This window comes from Meriones unguiculatus, chromosome 18 (genome assembly GCF_030254825.1).
Source record: "Meriones unguiculatus strain TT.TT164.6M chromosome 18, Bangor_MerUng_6.1, whole genome shotgun sequence".
NCBI lineage: Eukaryota > Metazoa > Chordata > Mammalia > Rodentia > Muridae > Meriones > Meriones unguiculatus.
The window spans coordinates 25,409,929-25,420,524 of NC_083365.1; the positions used below are offsets into that span (position 1 = coordinate 25,409,929).

A 10,596-nucleotide genomic window follows, 5' to 3' on the forward strand; every position below is an offset into this window, starting at 1 on the left:
AGATAGATAGATAGATAGATAGATAGATACATAGATACATAGATACATAGATACATAGATAGATACATAGATAGATACATAGATAGATACATAGATAGATACATAGATAAAGATAGATCTATCTAGAGATAAATCTAATGATAGATAGACACACAATAATTAGATGATAGATAGATTAGATGTGTGATATATATATTGGATTAGTTCACTGTCAGTTATTGATAAGACTTCCCATTACACACTGTAGCATTAGCGTTTTTATAAATCCTGTGATCAAAAGTGTAGGTGAGTTCAGCGACATGATCTTCTTTTTCAAAAAGTTGCTGTGCTTGGCCTTCCACATTTCCATATAAATGTTAGTGTCTGTCTTTTCATTTTCAAGCACACACACACACACACACACACACACACACCTCTTTTAGAACCTTTATTGGAATTGCATTTTAATTTTTATTATGTCATTTACATGTATGTGTTTGTGAGGGTTCCCACAGAGGACAGAAGAGGGAGTGAGGGTAACAGGTGGTTGTGGACAACATCATGTGTGTGCCAGGAACTAAACACAGGTCTTCTGAAAGAGCAGCAGGAGCTCTTAACTCCCAAGCTATCACTTTAGGCCAGGATTGCACTTTTAGGCACACACACATTTGCATACACACACAATTTGGGGTAGATTAACGTCTTTTCAGTGTTAAATTTTTCAATCGACAAACATGATATAATTTTCCACTCATTTTTGTTTTGTTTTAATTTTCCATAGTAATAACTTATAATTAATTATCTCTATGAAAAACACGCATAGTCACTAAAAATGAAAAAGGCTTTTGATCACCATAAAATAATCTCATCCATTGGAAAACAATCTTTTTCAGTTTGTATACATTTAAGCGTATGACTCACACGCTGGGGTATATGCCTGCATTGACATCACACCCATGCATACCACACACATACACCAATAATAATTAATTAATTTGAAAATGGAGGAGCAGTACGGTGGCCTGAGTTCAATCACCAGAATCCAGGTAAAGGTGAAAAGAAAAAAAACTGGTTCCACAAAGTTGTACTCTGACCCGCACACATCCACTGTGGTGTGTACACACACCACACATCACAGCCAAGGGATAAATATGTGTTTTTATTTATGTAAGAAAAGATACATCCTCAAAACATATAGAGCATACAAAGGTGAGAGAAGCCTAGTGTGGCTCGCACCTGTAACCCCAGCACTGGGGAGGCTGAAGCAGGAGGATCACCATGAATCCAATGCCAACCTGAGCCACAGAGAAAATTCTAGGCCTTCCTGGATTATGATCTATCTTCAAAAATAAATAAATAAATAGCAAGAAAAGGGCAGAAGGCAAAACACAAGTTTGAGGCCCATGGTTGCAACCAGAGACATGTTGGTTCTACCTCAAGTTTCCTGAGGGACCACCATTATGTGCCTAAAAAATATTGTGACACAGCCCTTACTTCATCTGCTGTTATAAAGTAATATTAAAATTTTGACCTAATGTATTTTCAAGTATTTTGGCCCCTTTTGATGTGGGGAGCAGATCTAGGGTTTGAACCCAGGGTCTTGATCACAATGGGTAAGAGTTGTCGCCACCAACTTACACCTCCAGGCTTCCTGCCCATCTTCATCTCATCTTGTTTTGAAGCTTTAGCTACACACGCACATACATGCGTACAGGCATGTATACCTATGCATAACCTCACATATGTACACACACTAACTTGTATGAATACACATACCCGTAAACACACATACACATGCGCAGGCACACATACACGTAACCATACATGCAAATGCACACACACATACATGCACACATTCATGTACTCACACACCCATGCATGTACACATACACATAACCACCCTGGATACAGACAGATACACACACACACAAAAAAAACACACATTCATGCACACATATCCATAAACATACACACAGACAGCTACACATAACAACACATAGACACACACACAGACATGCAGAGATAGATACTTTGTTTACCAAATTTCACGTCTTTTCATCTATTTTAAGCTATTTTGCATTTCGCGTTTCCACCCAAATATTTTCTGCTAGCAGTTTCTTCGCCCCTCCCTCTCTCTAGTCTATTGTTTCACACATCAAGAGTTGAATTTCTTCTTCACTTTTTTCATCCTGGTAAATGTTCCATCTTTTCATTTATTTTCTTGAGGGATACTAGGTACTTCAGGATTAATCTGGTCATTCTGGCATCTTCTTGTTCTACTGCTCTGATTCAAGCTTATGACGTGACAGTTTACTTTATGTCATGTGAAGCTGCTTCCAGCACAACTGTAACTCTGGCTGTCAGACATCTAACGTTCTTCCGGTGGGTGGAGTTGGACTCACTGACATTGATTTGTTCCGTCCATAGCACAGACCTTCACGGGGCCTCAAATGAAGCCCATGGAGTTTCATAGCTGCCCCTCCCCATACTGTATCTCCCCAACACCTTGAAACTCCCACGTCTTTTCTTGGCCGCTTCCTATTTAGATGTTTCTTTCTGCTGGGTTTCCTAGCCTTTTTGACATTTGCTTTCCAATACAATTAAAAAGCTACAGTCGTTTTGTTTTGTTTTTTTAATGTTACAACTGTCTGTAAATTTCACATAAATCAATGGACTTTTTTAACTGTTTTTTGTTTTTCTCCAGATACTTGACCGCTTAAGTCCTCCCTCACTTGAGAATGCTCCACCCCAACTATAGCCCACTGAAACTACCTCCTACACTAAACTAACACTTTCCGTTCAGGCTGTGGGCCCTGCACTTGAAATCAGCAGGCCATCACGAAAACAACAGCAATTTCATCACCCACCTAAGGAAAAAAATAAGAGCAGACAGAATCTGGCTCCGCTAAAGGTGTTTCCTTTCTTCTGAACACTTTCTTTGGATGCAGTCAAAGGAGTGCTCTGTATGTACAGGAACTGTTTCATTCGTTTGCCATTTATCTTTTGTATTTGTTGTGTGAAAGGGGCATTCTACCACAGAGAGAAGCAAAATTCATTTTTTGAATATCAGGGTTTTTCCTTCCATTTTCTATCTGGCCACATGTGTGTGTTTCTGCACGAGCTTTGCTGATCTCTTTTAGAAGAGACCTTTTTCAGAAGGCACCAAGCCACAATTATGCATCATTGCAGAAGAAGATGTCAAGCACTCTGCCCTGGGACCCTTCAACGTTCCTCATCATGCCTGCACACCTCCTAAAAGGTGTGTCTTAAAATCCGTAAGGTGGTGATCTCAATCCCCTTTTCCAGCGTTATTTATTTCTCCTGTTTCGATGGAAATGGCACTGGCCATAGTAATGAGCCTTGAGTACAGCAAGGACAGTAACACCACAACAGGAATGCTCTTGTAGCTTAAAGCTGGAGTAGCGGGTGCAAAACAAACAAGAGCTACAACGAGATGGCTGTTTATCCATAAACTAAAATCCAAAGCGCCTGAATTTTCTGTCACGTACGTGTCTTGTCCTCTATATGTCTAGTCAAGGCTTATCTTTATCCCCCTCTGACCAGTCTGACCCAGTTCTTCATCTCTTTTCTGCTTCCCTCTGCAGGAATGGCAGGCTTCCTCCGTCCCTTGTCGGCTTAATGTGTGTGAGGGCTGGGAGCAGAAGCTAAGTCATCCTGGCACAGTAAAGAAGTTTGGAAGGCAGTGCCAAATAGCCAGAGGACACGGGAGTTCCACCATATCAAGCTGTTTGTCACTCTGATGTGAACGCTGGCCATGAGGTTATTAAGTAGACCGCCCTGGCTTTTTTCTTTCATTGGCATTTTAGCATTCTCTCCCTCGCCATTGTCCCAGGTTTCTTTCCGCTGTAACCTCCTAATTACCTTGTGGAGAGGGATTTCCCCCCTGGAAACCAAGCAGACTTGGGTTGTCGAAATGCACCGGGGTACTCATTTGTGCATTCCTACGTTTACAATTTAGCTGTGTTAACTGTGGAAACCGCTCAGGGACAGATCTAAATCAGAACAGACAGCTTCCATTTTTGCTCTGAAAATCAGATGAGAAGACTTGTTTTTAAATAGGTCGTTGGTGGCTTGCCCCAACACGCATGGCACGCATGTTTACTTAGGTGCGGTGGAATGTAATTTTTAACGAGCCCAAGTGCCTTTGTCAAAACAGACTTAAAAACAGAACACCTCCCGCTGTGTGTGGATTGTGATGAGCATCCAAAGGGCGCTGCCTTCTTTCTATAATGCACATATCTAATACAATGAGAAATCTGACTTAAGTACTGATGATTTTTAAAAAAGTATCTATGATTTTTAAATTTTCATAGAGGCTCCTTTGTCAAAAATAGATAGGTAGAGAGATGGTAGATTGACCGTTCTTTCACTGCTATTAATATTTCAACAAATGAAAAAATTCAGTTTAAAATTGGATTGGAGACTTAGCTCCAGTGCTACAAACGGAACGTGTTTGTAAGTGATGTTCAAGTATTTAGCTTTCTATTTGCTAACTAAGCATTTATTGAACAAGTACTATATGCCAGACACTGACATGGTCATAAAGGGAAAGAGATGAATAATAAAGTAACTCTGGGCAGGAGAGATGCCTTAGTGTTTACGAGCACTCTGTTCTTCCAGAGGGTTGGAGTTCAGTTCCCAATACCTACTCTAGGTGGCTCACGTCTGTAACTTAAGCTCCTGGGAATCTGACGCCCCCTTCTGGCCTCCAAGGATACATACACACACAGATAGGTAAATAGATAGATACATACATACATACATACGTATGTACATACATATATAGATACATAGATACATAGGTAGATAATAAATTATTTTCTAAGGCCCCTGATATTGGTTGCAATATTTACAAAGAACAAAATGTAGGTAACTATGGAGATGATAAACATGTTAATTTTTTACTGTAAAACTCTTCACCACTCACATCAAAAGAATGTGTTATTTGCACCATAACTATATATAGTTTTATAATTAAAATAAGAAAGCTCTTAGATTAATGTTAAAATGTCAATCATGCCATTTAAAAGAACTCGACTAAGCAATCAGAACAGCCATGATATTCGTTAAACTGTGTCCTTTATCCACCGAATAACTGTCTCCACATTGAGGAACATACATAAGCATTTATATGTGTATAGCATGTCTTGAAACTTTTTCAACTGAATTAATTAGTTAATAATTACTATTTTACTTAGTCTTGACAGTACCCTGAGAGGTAGGCATAACTAATCTTCACTAGTGGGATTAAAACTATTTAAAACTGTGCAGAGTGTCTTCCACAAGTTAAGCAAAGCAAATGGCGTAGTTTCCAACATCAGCAGCATCGACATCTCGGGAAGCACAGAGGCCTTGCAAGGTCGTATGACTGTACAGAAATATCCCAGTGTCTTTCCTCACTTCTCTGTGTCATTCCTGCCTCCTGCACGGAACACTGCCCACTGCCGATACACCAGGAAATGACAGCATCTGAAGGATTCGCATTTATCAGGTCTCAAGTTCAATCCGCGGGGGCTTTCCTTCCTGAAACTTTCTTATAGCTTCTGAAGCAGCACAGTCTGTGGTGCAGTGACTGGTCTGCCAAATGTGGATACAAAAGTGGTGGGTGCAACCTGGCTGAACACAGCAGTTTGGCCATGATGCACGCCTTGCCACAGCACTTAGGAGGCAGAGCCAGGCAGACCCCTGTGAGTCTGAGCTCAATCTGGTGGACATAGTGAGTTCCAGGACTGCCAGAGCCACATAATGAGGACTTGTCTCGAAATAAATAAATGGGTTAGTACGTAGGTAGATAGACAGAAAGATAGATGATAGATAGATAGAGCCATGTAAATGAAAATTACAATGGAATATTTTTAATCCCTGTGTGCTTGCTTATCAGTAATATATTTTTAAAGTTAAAATAATTGTTTTTTGCCCTGTTATTTAGTCTGTAACTAAATTCCATTATACTCTAGTAGAGTGCCGTCATAAAGTATCTGACCTTTGCCCATAAGGCCACTTCCTGCAAAAGAGACTCCAAAGAAACTGGATTCACATTCACCCTCTGATTTGCCTCCTTGAAGGCAGTGTCCACCCCTCTCTGACTGACAAAGAGTCATCCCAAATGTGCTCCCTTCTCCAAAGCCTACCCGCTATGGTGGAGGAATAGTGTTACTCCTCTCAGATTCCTCCTCATTGTTCTCTTCGGAGCCTTGAGGCTGCATGTGCTCTGTTCACCTGAGTGGTTACTTATCTGCAGACAGAGAGATGGAGACAGCAAAAGACGGAGAAGAGAACAAGAAAAGGACGAGAATCTCCTGCCATTCCACTCTAGACCTTAGAAATTAGCGTTCCGTCAGGCTCACAGGAAGCAACGCAAAGATATCCTTCCCTCTAAGAACGTACAGCACTACAGGGTAGCAATCTGTAGATCTCTGAATGCAACTTCCGTGTATCATAATATAGCTTAAAAAAAAAAGCCTGGTGTGAAAGCCAGCTTCAATCCAGAGATTTAAAGTGCCACCTTCAGCCAGACCAGTGCAGGAACCACTGTTCCTCCTGACAGTGCTTCTGGGCTCTGAGTGAGTTTGTTAGGTTCCTTATAAAGGCCCCTTTCAGAAGACAGAGGAGAGAAGCAGAGTCCCTCTTTAGTTATTCCTTAAACTTTAGAGCAATTCCGTAAATATAAATATATCAACAACTATAAATTACTTACTGTAAATAAATATAAATTACTTATAAACATATTTCTGTTTGCAAACACATTAAAAATGTATATACATGCATATAGTATTTAAATATGTTATATACAGAATATAAAATATATTTGTGAATGTACTTACATTTCCAAACATAAATAAAATGTTTATTGTAAATAAATAGAAGTAGGGTTTTAAGTGCCAGCTGACTTACACTTTGAGTGGCCATTTCAGATCCCTCGCAGTCCCAGTGGTACTGGTGGTCACGTGTCACTCAGCTCCTTCAGCTCAATGCCAGGAGGGGAGGTGCCTCTTGATGAGATTTGGGGTCTATTTTATTTCCTCCATCTTCCTGCTTTCTCCTTTCTTCTTTTTTCCACTGTAATTTTTTATGCATTTTACTGATCTTTGGACAACATTATTTGCTTTATGGTTTTTTTTTATATTAGATAATTAGATCATAAATTTACACTTCCTGGATAAAGAGGTGGGTGCATAGGTCAAAAAGAAACCTACTGTTTAACTACTGTTTTCTTTATATAAAGTAGTTTGATTGGGCTTACTCTACACAGGCAATAATGATAATAATGATCCTCCCAAGAGCCAGAGGTTCTCAAATAAAATGTCCAGTACCAGGAAGGGCATACGTCCCTCTGAGTGATTGATCAGAGGTATCTCAGAGACCCTCAACAGAATACAGCTTATTGCCATTGCCCTTGGGTGCCCACATGGATTTGATGATAAGACCCTCTATATAAAGACACCACACACTTTGATCAAAGGGCATGGAGGGACCAAGGTGATCAGGAAACTTTCCCCTTACCGGCTAGAGCTCATAGTGCTGAAAGATGCTACGCAGGCTCTGACAGGGGGAATCAGAGTATAATCCACCTGTAAACACTGTGAACTACAATAATGACCAAGTGGCAATAGGTGCAATAGTGGTGGGAATGCCATGGCAGTAACCAACTGTTTTCTAGCTGGATTTTAAGACCCACCCCATGAAAGAAATTATATACATAGTGCTGTAAATCTAGCCAAGAACCTCTGATTAAAAACCCACAGGCCACAAGAGTGAACCTGGAGTATTATTCTAGTGTATCAAACTGCTTTCTAAACTCATATCTGTTGCAGGGTATTTGATCCCATTGTGAACCCCAAGAAGGTCAATTATAAAATCCTCTTTCTTGTTTGGTGTGGCTCAGCCCTAATACACACCTTTCATCCAAGAACTTTAGGCAGAGCAAGAAACCAGCTGACAGAAAGGAGAGCCATTCAGTTGAAGGATATTTAAGACAGTGTGGAGAAGGAGAAGGAGTTTTTGGCTTCTTCCTTCTGGACCATGAGCCGAGTGGAAAAACTTTTGCCTCCGGGGAAGTCTGCTGAGTAGGAAGATCAGCTGGGTGCTTTCTCTGCCTCTCTGAGTTAGTAGGTTTTCACCTCAGTATCTGGCTCCTTGGTCTTTACTGGAAAAATCAAATGATTGCCTGTATGCCCATAGGTTGGTGCAGCTCTCTCAGACCTCATCAGAAAAATTTATCTGTGCAGTGGATTCTGGTTAACACATAAACTCACAACTGGTCAAAGTGCCGAGAATAAGTGCTAGTGGAGTATTCAGCCATAAACTGGACATCTACCCGACCTCCCAACCCCAGGATCAGAGAACATTTTAGAAGATGGAGTGGAAATACTTTAAGAACCAGAGGTGGGGAGGGGTGGGTGACATGAATGAAACAGTGTCTTCTGGACCTGATAGGAAAGCTGTACTCATGAACTCACAGCAGTTTTTGGTTGCCTGAACAAGATCAAGACGGTCAAATTTCTAGCATGGGAAGGAAGGGGCCTACCAGCCCTTATGCTAAAGGAGCAATGGACAGTTGACGGCTTCTAAAGGATAGAGGATCAGTTTTCTTTAAGGAGGTAGTCCCTGACAATCAACCATGCTCTGATGGATAACCTCGCATTCATGATTCTATGGGCACCACAAATGGGAACTCAGTCAGCTATTTTAAAAAAGAGAGACACAGAGAGCAACAGCACAAGCTTCTGCAGTTTAGTCTCCTCTTATCCCCCAGTCTGAGGTTCATGTTGGAATTATAAGAATTGCAGGCAGAGAGTATGAAATTGATAATTTTACTTTAAGACCACAGATTTTAAATGTATGATATAGTCATAATTTTTTAACTAAGAAGTTAATAAAAAATATTTCTTAACACTTATTTGGTGAAGAAAGAAAACTACTGGAGACCAAATATCTAGCTGCTGCTCATCAACTCTGACTTTACAAGGGTGTAGCTAGGTACTTTTTGTGGTGCCTCCTCAGCTGTCAGCTATGTCAAGATGAAGCTGAGTATCTTCTTCCCTGCCACTGGCTGTCAAAAAGTCATTAAAGCGGATGATGAACGCAAGCTTCAAATGTTCTATGAGAAGCACATGGCCACAGAAGTAGCTGCCAATGCTCCAGATGAAGCGTGGGTTATGTGGTCCTTATCAGTGATGGAAATGACAAACAAGGTTTTCCCATGAAGCAAGGTGCTTTGACCCATGGCAGAGTGGGCCTGCTGTTGAGTAAGGGGCCAAGGAGAACTGGAGAGAGGAAGAGTCTGTTTGTGGATACACTATGGATGCCAATCTGAGTGTTCTTAACTTGCTTATTGTAAAAAAAGGAGAGAAGGGTATTCCTGGACTGACAGACACTACTGTGCCTCCTCGGCTGTGACCTAAAAGAGCTAGGAGAACCTGAAAGCTCTTTAATCTTTCTACAGAAGATGACATCTGCCAATACGTTGTTAGAAAGCCCTTAAACAAAAAAAGGTAAGAAGTCCAGGACCAAAACATTTTGTCACTGAACATGTCCTGCAACACAAACGCTGATGTATTGCTCTGAAGAAATATACTAAGAAAGACAAAGAGGAGGCTGAAGATTACGCTACACTTTTGGCCAAGAGAATGAAGGAAGCTAAAGAAAAGCACCAGGAACAGATTGCCAAGAGATGGAGGCTATCTTCGCTGAGAGCTTCTACTTCTAAGTCTGAGTCCAGTCAAAAATAAGTCTTTGAGAGTAAAAAATAAATCATTGTACCTCAAAAGAAAAAAAAAAGTGTGTGGCCAATGCAATCCCACATGAGCCCATGGATGGTAGGAGATTTGCTCTTGGTCTATTGCTTGACATCACCATCTGAAAGTTTCATTACATGTTTTAGCTCTGCACATCCATTTTGCACCTGGCTCCATAGTTATGTAAGCATTCTTGGAAATAAACCTCCTATTCTCTCACATGTATAGGAAGAGTGTGTTCCTCTGCATTTAAAACGATAGGTCCCCTTACCCTTAGAACAATATTTCCCTTTGCCTCCTGTCAAAGGTTATCAATTCATGCCATCCCGTCATCCCTCCTAGAAGTCCAATTGATAACATATATGGTCCCAATGCTGAAGTGAATCACTGAATGAAAACTGAAGGCCAGCTGTAATTTTGGGTTCCAGGGTGTATACAGGGACAGTCCCGGTTTGTTTTTATTGTCATCGTAATACAACCGAGAGTCATCTGGAAAGAGGAAGCATCAACTGAAAAATGTCCTGGACCACAGTGACCTGTGGACAAGTCTGTGGAAGCATTTTCTTGACTGCCAATTGATGTTGGAGACCTATCCCCTATGGGTGGTACAATCCCCAAGCACTAGTTTTGGGCTATGTAAGGAAGCTAGATGAACATGAGACTGAGAAAAATTCAGTAAACAGTGTTCCTTCAAGGTTTCTGCTTCAGTTCCTGATTGAACTCCTTCCCCGGCTTCCCTCAATAATGAACTGTGATATAGAAGTATAAGCTGAAATAACTCCTGTCGTCCCCAGGTTACTTTTGGTCAGAGTGTCTGTCTTATCACTGAAACAGTAAGCAAACTAGAAGAGGAACCAAA

The 10,596-nt window shown here is 40.8% G+C and overlaps 1 pseudogene; it reads left to right on the forward strand.

Annotated features, from left to right (window-relative positions):
* Positions 1 to 9,020: 9,020 nt before the first annotated feature.
* Positions 9,021 to 9,731, forward strand: LOC110549434 (small ribosomal subunit protein eS6-like; annotated as a pseudogene).
* Positions 9,732 to 10,596: the final 865 nt, after the last annotated feature.